This window comes from Eschscholzia californica, unplaced genomic scaffold, assembly GCF_041429995.1.
Source record: "Eschscholzia californica isolate CP2 unplaced genomic scaffold, dmEscCali1.0.p SCAF_2, whole genome shotgun sequence".
Taxonomy (NCBI): domain Eukaryota; kingdom Viridiplantae; phylum Streptophyta; class Magnoliopsida; order Ranunculales; family Papaveraceae; genus Eschscholzia; species Eschscholzia californica.
Window position 1 is genome coordinate 23,912,033 of NW_028238309.1, and position 14,286 is coordinate 23,926,318.

General features: G+C 37.6%; 1 long non-coding RNA gene across 1 annotated transcript; it reads right to left on the reverse strand.

The window, feature by feature from the left end:
• Positions 1-1,704: 1,704 nt before the first annotated feature.
• On the reverse strand, positions 1,705-13,999 carry LOC147557043 (uncharacterized). Its single transcript, XR_015233830.1, has 2 exons — positions 12,088-13,999; positions 1,705-3,763 (listed from the first exon to the last, which is right to left on the reverse strand). It is a non-coding gene; the product is annotated as an uncharacterized LOC147557043 (long non-coding RNA).
• Positions 14,000-14,286: the final 287 nt, after the last annotated feature.

The following is a 14,286-nucleotide window of genomic DNA, read 5'->3' on the forward strand; positions in this document are numbered from 1 at the left end:
TCACATCCATGAAATGATATGGCAATTTAAGTGAGACTTCCAATGTGAATGAGTTATCCCCAAACTTAGATGAAGCAACAATCATTAAGTTTGGTGATAAACTAAAGTTAAAAGACATTGGATAAAATGGATCCTCATAAACATGACAAATGGATTGAGAGACCATGGTAGAGTTCACAAGCGATTGCAACGGGGTAACTTGAACTTTCGAGGGACATGGTGCATAATTATTTAAGAGATTGGACTCATCTAGATCAACACTCAAACTAGGAGGTTCTAAAATGACCTCACTGGCTCGTTGTAAAATCACCTCCAAGTTAGGTACTAGGTCATTTGAGTCTGACTTAGGTATAGACTCTGAAAAACTTTCTAAAATTTCTCTTATTATGATGTCATCGGTGTCCTTAAAGAATTCCAAGATTTCACCTAAGTCAAATGAGTCATCACTCTCTTTAGACATTTCTGCAAGCCATAACTCATCATCTTCATCTTCTGTAATACCTCCAATTGGACTCAAAAGGGTATCATCATGACTAAGTGTAGTAAAAGATTGAGAATCAAGAAATAATACAGACTCAGCTTTTGGATCTTCTAAAAGTGGCTCAAGAGTTTGCTCAACAATGAACTCATATGATAATGGAATATTAATGTTGACATGTTTGAACAATTTCACTACCTCATCAGATTGAGGTAACTTCATCGACTCTATTAGACGTTGAGAGAACATAGTTATAGGAACATAAGGTTCAAACGTTGGAGATGGACTCTCAGACTCACGAGCCTTCTCAGGATTATCATGAGGGTGTAACTTGTTATCCTCAAGAACTCTTACTCTCTTGTCAAGAACTTTACCTCTCCTAAGGGTGGTAACTACATTGGCTTGATCGGGTGGTTGTCTAGCCAATGTACATTCTGATCCTTGCCCCGGTTGACTTAGAACCTCACCATTTTCTCTCTGACTAAAGGCTTCTTGAAGTTGACACACCTGGTTTTTTAGACTAATCAATGTTTGGGTGGTCGCTTGCATAAACTCTAGCATGTTCATGGTGTCCTCTAATGTCGTCTTCTTTTTAGAAGAATGTTGGACACTGGATTGAGCATAAGGATCGCTAGGGGCACCGAACTCAGGATGGTTCATAGAAGTACTAGGTTGACTCTAGTATTGACCTTTAGACAAAGAGAGATTGAGATGATTTCTCCATCTTGAATTATATGCATTACAGACAAGATCCCTCGAAGTTCCCTATTGATGAGATTGCACGGCTAGTTCCTCTAAGAAGGCCATGTCCTCGTTTGGCTGATGGGCCTAAAAAGTTTCCTAAATAGGTCTCCACCTGCAAGTATACGGGCGTCAAGTAATAACCCGGTAAGACCGGGATCGATCCACGAAGATAGGAAGGTAATACGAATATCGAGAAAGTCTAACCCACCGGTTTAAGTGTCAGTCACTAACTCAGACTAAAAACGAAAAGATAATAAGTTGGGTTTTTGGATTGATTTCAAATAAATAAACAAATAAGGCTAACTAAACTAAAGGTGAGAGATTCGGGAAGAGTCGAGCAAGAATCGAATGAGAGGGATACTTCGATCCACAAAATCGATAGTGACTAGTACTAATGATCTATAAGCATGAAAAGTTAGTTAACTTCACCCATTTACTTGGATTGGTCAACGAACTCTTGGTTTAACTCAGATTCCAGTCCATGAACGGTCTAAAAAACCCGGAAGATTTTATCATTAAAAGCAATAAAACTCTTTTGTCACATCAAAACATGTTTCACGAGTATCCGACTACAAAAGCTAGCTAGACATGGCGATACAAATAATAAATGGGAAGAAAATAAAGAAATACATGAGTTAAGGTGAAAATCTCCCTATCCCGATGAGGCGCGAGACTAAGATCGACGGGAAATATATGTGTTGAAGTGCTGTCGATCTCCCTATAACAGAATGCAGGGGTCCCCTTAACAGTGTATAATAGGTGTCCTGTCCGCAGAACTTGACCTCCCCTTATCAGTCAGTGTCATCTTCTTCCTCATAAAATCCACCATGAAAGCTGAAACCAAGCTTTCTCCCTCTAGGAAACGAAATCAGAGGCAAACAACAAATGAAGAACAACCCAAGCTTCAAGCAAGACAACAAAAAGAATTTATCAAACAAATGATGCCCTAGATCCGGCAAGAAGAATCCGGCAAAAGCAAAGTAAGGTTCGGCCAAGAATGGTTTCCCAAGCAAGTGTTGCCTTCTCTGTTGCGTCCCGAGCTCCTCTGAAATAACGAAATCTAGCTTGGGAAAGCCGAGTTGTTCGTCTGAACCCTAGAGCCGAGCTGCTGCAAGTCGATTCCGTGCCGGCCGTTCTGGTTAGCAGCCGAGTTCTCGATTAAGTCCCGAGCAGCAGCCACGGTTTGAAGCTTGCTCGAGCAGCTGCTGTTGTGCTATTCGGGGTTGTTGTTGTATCCGTCTGGTGCTGCCGAGATGCTCCTTTGTCGTCCCTTCTCGTGCCGGCCAAAGCTTTGGCCGGTTTAGCTTTCCGGCCGAGCTTTGGCCGGAATCCTTCACCCACTTTTCTCTCTCTCTCTCCAAAAACCCTAGCAAACCTTAGAACTTGAATGTAGAAGATGACCTAAGTCTGATTTTGCCTTTTATTTGCCCCCTTTCCTTTTCTAAAGGCAGCCCAAAGCCTAAACTCTCCAAAATCTTAAGTCACTTGGTGGGGGTGCCTACAAGTTTCTTCATTTGTCTCCTTTCTTTCAACTCTTGGGCCTTGGATTTTGGGCTCCATTAAGTAACCAATGGGTGCTTGCATAATTGTTTCTACTTCTTCTAATTTTCAGAAAAGACAAAAATGTCCTTCGGCTTCTTTCCTCCGTAACTTTTCCTTCCCAACTCCGATTCGACTTCCGTTTCCGCCATCGGACTCACCATTGACTCCACTTTCCATCTAACCTCTGATTTTCTCAAAATGACCAAAATACCCCTGGTGCTCTTTCCTTTCAGTCTCTTCCACATGAGATGAAAATGTGATAAATGTTCCGTTTTGTTCCGAATGAAGCGTCAAACTCCAAATAAGGTACCTACCAAGAAAAACTTATAAATAATTAGAAATAAAACTTGAAAATAACTAACTCATCGAAGTTAAGTGATCCAAATGTGACATTTTAATGCCACATCATCGGCGGTTTTATTAGAAAACCCGCCATTACAGAATGACTCGACCACGGATATGGTAGGATAGTCTAGTCCTTCATACAATAATTGGACTAGTTTCATTTTTTCGAACCCATGGTGTGGACATTCTAGTAGAATATCTTTGAATCTCTCAAGATATGTATAGAGAGACTCTCCTTCGAGTTGCTCAAAATTAAGCAGACTCTGCCTTAAAGATTTGGTTTTATGCGTGGAAAAGAACTTTTGTAGAAATTCACCACTAAGTTCTGCCCAAGTAGAAATAGACTCTAGTTTTAAGACATAAAACCAAGACTTTGCTTTATCCTTTTGAGAAAAAGGGAACAACCTAAGTGTAACGGCATCTACCGAGTTAGGGACGTTCATAGTCTTACATACGTCCTCAAATTCCCTAACATGATAATACGGGTTCTCGTTCTCTAGACCACGAAACACCGGAAGCATGTTGATAATCCCCGACTTTAATTGGAAATAAGTATTAGTCGGGGGTAACATAATGCCTGATGGTCGACAAACCATAGTTGGATGCATGTAATCTTTGAGACTGATAGGTTGATTCTCGACCCTAGCTTGATCACTGATGGGCCTTGAAAGGTTACCCTAAATAGGTCACCACCCGCAAGTATACGGGCGTCAAGTGATAATTCCGGTAAGACCGGTTCGTTCCTTAGAGACTAGTTGAATCTATTCTAAAACTAGGAAGTAATAAGATTTTTTAAAATGATTTGGTTTTGGTTTTGAAATATCAAAAATACTAAAATAACGGAAATCAAAATGAACTCAAATGGGGGAGAAAGCCTAGGGTTTTGGAATCCACACAATAAAATCACTTTTAGAATCAATATCTAATAAATTCTCTTTTCCTATAACTCAGAATTTTGGATAATGAACTATCCTGATTCCGAGAGATGTTTTCGATAAAATCGGTTTTTAACTCATGAAATTGTAATTGATTTATTTTGAAAAATGAATTTCCAAACTACTATCTATCAATCAATAAGTATGCATCGTCAAAGGATTTAACCTAAGCACGATGCATCAAACCTAAAAGCATAGATAGTGAAAAGATAATCGACTTGACAAATTAAAACAATTTAGACATTAAATCACATTTAAAGAATTAACCAAATAACTTATGTTTCTAAAAGGTCGAATATGGTTTCATCATCAACCCTAGATTAAGAGTCTTAGCTAATCATGATCAAAGATTAAAATCAATATAAAGAATAAGAGAAAATGGAAGGAAAACAGAACTTTTCTCACTTATTTTCCACTGGCAGCCAAACGCACCCTTAAGGAAAATACTTTTCTCGTCTTCTCCGAAATACTTTCCCTCTGGGAAAATTATTTTCCAAGCGTTTTTCTCTATCTCTCTTCTGTTTCTCTCTTTCTGAAATCTTTCTTTCTCTCTCTATAACCCACTGTTTCTTTCTTTTTCTCACAAAAATCAGAAAACAGGAGAAGAAGAAAAGATGATGAACTCTGTTAAACCTCTTGATTGATTACAATTTTCTCTATCAATCTCTTTACAGCCACTCTTTCTCTCTATTAATCTCTCTTTTCTCTCACAAAAAAGAAAAGATTACAGAAGATAAAGATGTTACAATAAAAGATGATGGTGCTCTGTTTCTCTTTCTCTCTCTCTGATTTTTCTGTTAGTTGAGCTTTTGACCCCCAAAGATGAGATAATTTCCTTCTCTCTGTTCTTCAATATATATAAGAGAATGAAGTAGTTGCAGTTGTCCCTCTCTGTCTTCTTTCCATTAATTTCAATCCTCAAGATATCTCCTCTGTTTCTATCCTAGTAAAATCAAAGAACAGCTCACACTTTCCTTGCTTCTCTATGATTCCATAACTTCTCATTACCATTCTCTCGGTTTTCCAGCTTTCTCTTTAATTCGAATTCTTTCCATATCTTCTCTGTGATTGACTGCCCATCACATACTCTCTCTCTAGATTATGTAAACAGCCGAATCCTTCCTCAATGAATCTACCATATATGGGTAGCAATCCTCTCAATCGAATCATTTCCTTTTTGTTTACCTTAATCTCCAGCCGTGTGGATCTCTCAATTTCCATTTATGTTTTGTATATGACGGCTATTTCCCACGGTTCTGTAAGTTTGTAGAGAGAAGAATATAGCTAAAAAGATTTCCAATATCTTCTCTCTACTCTTCTTAAGGAAATATAGCTAAAAAATTGGAAAGAGATAAAGAGGATATTAGAAAATATACCCAATCAAAAAGTGGGGAGTAATACCAATTCATGGCTGTCACTAGTGCTAATTTGAATTGGTCAATGGTACTATTCCTCCCGCGATTTACTTAGCTGGCATGAAGGAGAAATTCTGTGTAGTAGAAGCAACTTTGGCACCGTGTGTTTTCACGTTGATTGGTCGATCTCGTCCTAAAGTCTTTGAACACCGTCCGATCTTAAGGGCTATTTTAATAAATTGCTTCAGGTAACACCATATTTATAATTGGTCTAAAATTCCCGGATGACTCCCGATCTGCCCAACAGTGTACCAATATTTTAATTCCCATCCTGGATGTGCGCCAAGTGTCACAAAGTCAACGGATTTTGAACGTGACTTTGACCTGTCCTTGTTTTCACAACAGGACTCCGATTTGACCTCTGTTTTCACCCACGGGCTCGTCTTGGGCTATACTTTCCATCCGAGCACTAATACTGATCATGAAATCAGAATTACAAAATGACCAAAATACCCCTAGTCTGCATTTCTCCGACTTTTATCCGTTTTGCACACATAACTCTGAAAAAGGTACCTGAGTAGAAAAAGAAACCAATCATCAGAGTAACCGCTCGAACTGGACTAACTAACCCGAGTTAAGAGATTCAAATGGGACATTTTCATGTCTCATCAAACATCCCCAAACTTAGATTTTGCTAGTCCTCGAGCAAAACAGAAAAATAAAACTAAGCCCAGTTCACCACTTTCGTAGGGAATCACGATTGCACTTAGCACGTGCAACAAGCCGTTAAACCTCTAGGTTGCCCTAAAGGACGAGTTTTGTCTCGTGAGGGTTTGCAGTGAATATACCCACAAAATTCAAATATCTCAAAATTCCAAAAGGGTTAAATATGACATGAACTAAAAATGTTTATGCGGTAGATTTTCGAAAGTTAATAGAAATGAAATCCAAATCGACCAAACCATACAAATGCTAAAAATCTCTTCACTAGTAATCAAGACTCGAAGTGCACGTGACCAGCCAATATGAGTATCATTTCGGTTCTGAAAAGACAAGACCTTGATTACCGTCTCGATACATTTCGCCTCGACTACTGCCTCACGGTCATACACTCAAAAATTAAAGTCACTCAGAAATGGCTCACTCAATGTGTGAGTATGAGTATGAAAGAAAACTCAACACATTACAAAAGATGGACTAAATTTCTTTATGAACGACTGATCTCATAAAAAGGAAACAACCACTAATATGGAATGGGGAAGCTAACCTACTCTTCTCACCTGATCTACTTTCTAACAATGCTTCCTAGAGGTCGATAGACTAAGGATGAACTAGAACTCCTGAGAACTCGACGTCTTCAAATCTTCAAGAACTACTTCAGGGAATAAACACTTAAACACAAACTAATATATTTTTTTTTCTTTGATTTTTCTATTTCCTTTTTTTTCCTTTTCTTTTCTTTTTTTTTTCTATTCTTTTTTTTTTCTTTTTTTTCAATACGCTTCTGGTAATAAAACTAAAAATACACAACATACTTTCTTAACACTTTCCTTGGGTATAATTCACTCCACTTTGCTTCATGCCTTATTCTCAGGGTTCTAAATGATGAGGTTCCTATCTTTCTCTAGTTGACACTGTTTTCAAGTTTCTCAGACTACAAGAATAAAGTTCGCTTCCTGATGACATCCCTAGTGGTTGTAAAATTTGAACTCAAGAGATCAAATGAATTCTTCTTTCAACATTGCGAGTTTGAGTAGCTCTTCATTCTACTCAGAATTAGCTCAGAAGAGATCACTCAAAACAACAAGAAAGGCTCAGAATCTCACATAGGTTAAGTCTCCACTAATGATCGATTAAGTTCTCTCAGAAAAGTCAACTCTTCACCTATCTAATCACTCACATGGCTAGCGCACAGACAACCTCAAGACTCGAAATTCGTGAAAAAACTTTTAGCAAAAGTGTAGTACAACCAACTAGACTCTATAACTATTAACAAGCAAAAAATAACTAGACTCACATTTTCAATCCAAAAATTTAAAATTTTGAACCCTTTCGAATTTTTGAAATAAGGACTTAGCAAAAAATTCATTTCCCTATCCCCAAACTTAAACCGAACATTGTCCTCAATGTTCTGAAGACTATGCAAAAATAACAGGATGAAGGGAGAGATATTACCTGATTCAGCGTCCTCTGCATGGGTTGCCTCCCAGAAAGCGCTAAGTTTAACGTCTTCAGCCAGACGAAACAGATGATTCGAAAAAATAAAAAGAATTAACCTACTGGATTACAGATATGTGTTTAACTGTAAACCAATATTCGATACATCTGTGGGTCCACCCAAAACACAAAGTTTTCAGTGAACGATAGTCTCACATCTTTGTGAATTGCAGAGAGTGCATGTGAGACTATTAAAGATGAGGGGCAATCCCCAAACTTAGTGGATGCACAGTCCACTAAGTAACTATAAATACTTGGACCAATGACTAGAAAGTCATCAAAAGGATCGACATAACAATGAAGGGCCAATATATCCGTCGAAGGCAGAAAGTCATCTGCAAACTTAGTGGATAGAATATCCACTATTTCCATAGACGTTCTAGAGGAGACATCTGAAGTGTCCCAAAAGGGATCAACAACCGAGTCTGAGACCATGTGAAAGGTCAAACTAGACTCTAAGGGTAAGGCAATATGCTCGGGGACCAGGTCAAGGTCCATGGTTTCCTTAGGTACACAGTCTGACAAAGTATCTAACATGTCTCTAACGTTATCAATGTCCTCAAAGACATCTGAAGCCTCGCAGTCAGGTATAATATCATGCCTTCCTAGAATTTCATCTAAGGCTGACTCCTTACAAATCTCAAATGTCGGAAAGTTCAGAATAGTGTCATTCCCAAACTTGCTCATAGAGCCATCATCTTGAATATCAATGTCTAGTGTAGTCCTATCATGGTGAGATGACATAGGTGGAGGAAGCAAGACAACAAGGTCATCAGACCTTTCAGGCTCTAGGGTATTATCAGTAAATTCATCGACATTTAACTTAGTACTAGGGTTAGACGTATTAACCTCGTCATCGTACCTAGTACCTTCCTGAGTTTGGGGTGGTGAACCCCCTTCCTCGTCGGCGAATAACTGCGACTTAAACATTTTCATCTGTTGAGCCAAGGACTCAGTATCCTGCTGCATTTGAGTCGCAAATTGTGACATAATCTCAATAAGACGACTCTCGGACTCTGATCGAGATCTATCTTCAAGAGTCTCCTCATAATAAGGCTCACGAGTGTAATTAAATGAAGACTCTTGATAAAAACTCTCACCGTACATATTAGGATCATACCTGTCTCTAAAGTCATTGGTCTCAGAATAGTGTGGACAATAAGGTCTCTCATATATATTTGGCGTCGGACCATATCCATCGCTAATCGGACCATCTCTACACATTTGCTGATAATCTCCTAATGTCATATGAGATCGATCAGGCTCATATGGTCTACTCCACTCACTAATCGGACTGTTTCTAGACATTCGTTTATAATCCTGAAATGTCATACCCGGTCGGTTAGGCTCGTCTCTACACATCTGTTGGTACTCTCCTAGGGTCATACCAGTTCGGTTAGGCTCAACTAGCCTATTCCCCTCGTTAAGTCGTTGACAATCTCTTAGAGTCGTACCACGTTGGTTAAGCCAGTCTTTACGCAACTGTTGGTATTCTCTTAAGGTTATATCAGTTCGGTTGATGACGGGTCCCTTTAGATCAAGGTCATCATCATCAACAGGGTACGTCCAACCATTAGAAAAATGCGCCATGATGATCAGGCACGATCACAAGATGGGAATTGACATTTGCAAAAACTACACTCGATTCTTTTTTATTGGTCCATTTTTTTTTTTTTTTTTTTTTTTTTTTTAAACACGAAAACCGAGGAAGCACTACTAAGATCTTATAAAAAGTACCCACTAACAGGGGATTCGTGGGTGATTAGAGAAAGTTACCTCCCGTTCGAGACGGGCGACGACCTTTGCAGACGACTCGGGCCACTCTCCCCGCGAGTGTTCGAACCCGAGGCTTCGTTTTGGTTTTTCGGTTACAATTTATGCCCTTTAAATTAGGGTCAAAACTTAAATCCAAAAATAAAGACTAGAAAGTCTAAAGTCTCTCTCTCACCAAAAATAAAATAAAATAAAAAAATAAATGTAAATTTCTTCTTTTCGACCCCTCCTCCTTGTTTGTGCCTTCTCTTTCGCTCCTTAATGCCCTGCACACCAAAAATAGAGAAGCAAGTCAAAGTGGCCAAAAATAAAAACTTACCAAAGATAAAAACTTTCCAAGTTTAGAAAAAATTTTGAACTTAGTCCCCGGCAGCGGCGCCAAAAACTTGATGGGCCTTGAAAGGTTACCCTAAATAGGTCACCACCCGCAAGTATACGGGCGTCAAGTGATAATTCCGGTAAGACCGGTTCGTTCCTTAGAGACTAGTTGAATCTATTCTAAAACTAGGAAGTAATAAGATTTTTTAAAATGATTTGGTTTTGGTTTTGAAATATCAAAAATACTAAAATAACGGAAATCAAAATGAACTCAAATGGGGGAGAAAGCCTAGGGTTTTGGAATCCACACAATAAAATCACTTTTAGAATCAATATCTAATAAATTCTCTTTTCCTATAACTCAGAATTTTGGATAATGAACTATCCTGATTCCGAGAGATGTTTTCGATAAAATCGGTTTTTAACTCATGAAATTGTAATTGATTTATTTTGAAAAATGAATTTCCAAACTACTATCTATCAATCAATAAGTATGCATCGTCAAAGGATTTAACCTAAGCACGATGCATCAAACCTAAAAGCATAGATAGTGAAAAGATAATCGACTTGACAAATTAAAACAATTTAGACATTAAATCACATTTAAAGAATTAACCAAATAACTTATGTTTCTAAAAGGTCGAATATGGTTTCATCATCAACCCTAGATTAAGAGTCTTAGCTAATCATGATCAAAGATTAAAATCAATATAAAGAATAAGAGAAAATGGAAGGAAAACAGAACTTTTCTCACTTATTTTCCACTGGCAGCCAAACGCACCCTTAAGGAAAATACTTTTCTCGTCTTCTCCGAAATACTTTCCCTCTGGGAAAATTATTTTCCAAGCGTTTTTCTCTATCTCTCTTCTGTTTCTCTCTTTCTGAAATCTTTCTTTCTCTCTCTATAACCCACTGTTTCTTTCTTTTTCTCACAAAAATCAGAAAACAGGAGAAGAAGAAAAGATGATGAACTCTGTTAAACCTCTTGATTGATTACAATTTTCTCTATCAATCTCTTTACAGCCACTCTTTCTCTCTATTAATCTCTCTTTTCTCTCACAAAAAAGAAAAGATTACAGAAGATAAAGATGTTACAATAAAAGATGATGGTGCTCTGTTTCTCTTTCTCTCTCTCTGATTTTTCTGTTAGTTGAGCTTTTGACCCCCAAAGATGAGATAATTTCCTTCTCTCTGTTCTTCAATATATATAAGAGAATGAAGTAGTTGCAGTTGTCCCTCTCTGTCTTCTTTCCATTAATTTCAATCCTCAAGATATCTCCTCTGTTTCTATCCTAGTAAAATCAAAGAACAGCTCACACTTTCCTTGCTTCTCTATGATTCCATAACTTCTCATTACCATTCTCTCGGTTTTCCAGCTTTCTCTTTAATTCGAATTCTTTCCATATCTTCTCTGTGATTGACTGCCCATCACATACTCTCTCTCTAGATTATGTAAACAGCCGAATCCTTCCTCAATGAATCTACCATATATGGGTAGCAATCCTCTCAATCGAATCATTTCCTTTTTGTTTACCTTAATCTCCAGCCGTGTGGATCTCTCAATTTCCATTTATGTTTTGTATATGACGGCTATTTCCCACGGTTCTGTAAGTTTGTAGAGAGAAGAATATAGCTAAAAAGATTTCCAATATCTTCTCTCTACTCTTCTTAAGGAAATATAGCTAAAAAATTGGAAAGAGATAAAGAGGATATTAGAAAATATACCCAATCAAAAAGTGGGGAGTAATACCAATTCATGGCTGTCACTAGTGCTAATTTGAATTGGTCAATGGTACTATTCCTCCCGCGATTTACTTAGCTGGCATGAAGGAGAAATTCTGTGTAGTAGAAGCAACTTTGGCACCGTGTGTTTTCACGTTGATTGGTCGATCTCGTCCTAAAGTCTTTGAACACCGTCCGATCTTAAGGGCTATTTTAATAAATTGCTTCAGGTAACACCATATTTATAATTGGTCTAAAATTCCCGGATGACTCCCGATCTGCCCAACAGTGTACCAATATTTTAATTCCCATCCTGGATGTGCGCCAAGTGTCACAAAGTCAACGGATTTTGAACGTGACTTTGACCTGTCCTTGTTTTCACAACAGGACTCCGATTTGACCTCTGTTTTCACCCACGGGCTCGTCTTGGGCTATACTTTCCATCCGAGCACTAATACTGATCATGAAATCAGAATTACAAAATGACCAAAATACCCCTAGTCTGCATTTCTCCGACTTTTATCCGTTTTGCACACATAACTCTGAAAAAGGTACCTGAGTAGAAAAAGAAACCAATCATCAGAGTAACCGCTCGAACTGGACTAACTAACCCGAGTTAAGAGATTCAAATGGGACATTTTCATGTCTCATCAATCACCGTGATCCGCCATAGTCTCGCTTAAAGAAAGGTTTTCAAGTAAAACACTCAAATCAGACTCTTAACAAAATGACCCCTCTTATCACGTAACCTAGGAGACATAAACCAAAAGACAAGACAAGGGACTCTTTTGAAGACTTTTTTTTTTTTAAAATAAAAGGAGTAAGGAAACTACAAAGATCCTAAGGAAAACAACGAAGCAAGCAAGCTGACTCCACCAAGCAACCTAGACACAATCTAGATGACTGGGTAGTCTTTTTCACCTAAAAATTGATCTAGACAGCTTCTATTTCTTTCCAAAGCTTGAACTATGATTCTTATAAGGAGTTACTCCATCACAGTACAACGATCAAGAATTGTGCGCTTGGATCGTTCTCTCTTCCTGGGAAAACTCCAAATACTAATCAAGTTCGAGATTTATCAAGAAGGTCCTATAAGCTCGTTACCCTTGACCAATGTCTAAATCGATTTTTAATTTTAAGTGAGGCTTGGGATCGCGCAATGTTGTTACCTAGATGGGCAAGAGACCGGTGATGAAATCCGACTCCTATCTTGTAATGGGTTAATGCCCTTACTAATATGATAATTAAACTAACAGTTCGACAATCAATTAGGCAAGAAAAAACATCACGAGTACCCACTTACAGGAGATTCGTGGGTGATCTAGAAGTTACCTCCCGTTCAAGACGGGCGACGACCTTTGTAGACGACCCGGACCACTCTTCCCGCAAGTGTGCGACCCGAGGCTTCTTAGTTTCGGTTACAAAATTAAATGCCCTCCAATTTAGGGTCAAAACAATAAAGTCCTTAATACAAAACAAAAAAGTAAAGAAATACAAAAAAATTATAACACTCTCTCACCAAAATAAAGTACTAAAATAACTAAAATTTAAAAAAGTCTTCTTTGATCTCCTCTTCCTTGATGCTCCCTCCCTTTAGCTCCTTTGTGAATCTACACCATGAAAGGAAAAGCAAGTCAAAGTAATCAAAAGAGACAAGAAGAAAAAAAAACCAATTCAAGATTGAAAATAAAATTAAACCTATCCCCGGCAGCGGCGCCAAAAACTTGATAGGCCTAAAATAAGTCCATAGCCCAAGTGTAGGGATCAAGTTATAGTAAAGTTTCTAAATCGGGAAATCGTTCCAAGGGACAAACAATTTTATCTAAATCTTAAATGAACACCACCTTTAATAATTTGATTTAGTTTTGAAAATAATAAAACAATGACAAACTAAATAGGAATGGGGTAAGATGAGAAAGAAAAATCTAGGATTTAGAATTCACCATATTAGTTCACTTTTTAACACATATAATTAATCAACTAAGCCTCTTTCTTCACAACTCAAAAATTAATATAATGAACTATATAACTTTCGGGAGGTATTCTTGATAAAAGCATTTCATATTCATGTATTTAAAGACATTAATGCACAATCGAAAGGTTTAATTAATAAAATCACATATCTTAAAAAGATCCATAATAGGTTTCATCATAAACCGTAAATATAAGATTAGCTATTCATTGGATCTAGAAAAATATTCATTAAACTACAATTAAATGGAATTACAAATGGAAAATGAAAAGAAATCACCAAAGGAGATCTAGATCCATAGATCCATGTGCCTCCATGTTGATGTTCAATATTAGCTCCAAATGTGTTCAATAATAATACACCAAAGATTCCAAATAGTAGCTTTTTTAGAAGATGATAGAAGAGAAATTTAGAAGAGAAATAGATTTCGAAAAGAAGTTATGGAAAAATTAGAAGTTTAGATGAAGAAATTAGAAGTAGAAAGAAATTAGAGAGAAGAGATGAAGGTGGTAGAGAAAGTAGAAGAAGATGGGTTTTTAGGGTTAGAAGATAGAAGGAGAAGTGGCTTAGAAATTAGAGAAGGAAGCCTTTTGAGAGGGATTTTAAGTCTAGAGCTTAATGGAGGAGAAAGAGATTTATTTATAGATTGGGTTAGGGTTTTTGTTTGGTTAAATGGTAGAAAAGATAAAAGGATAGGGCCATATTTGGAATTATAGGGGTTAAAAATGTGAAAAACCCTAAAAATACACAATTTAATGGCGGCTAGGGTTTTTGCTGGTTCGAATTCGGCTGATATGGTGCTTCTCCGTCGATCAGTTGAGGTGCGACATCATGCTTGGACCGTTGGATGAAGAAAATGCAGAAGTGGGCATTTAAGATTAAAAC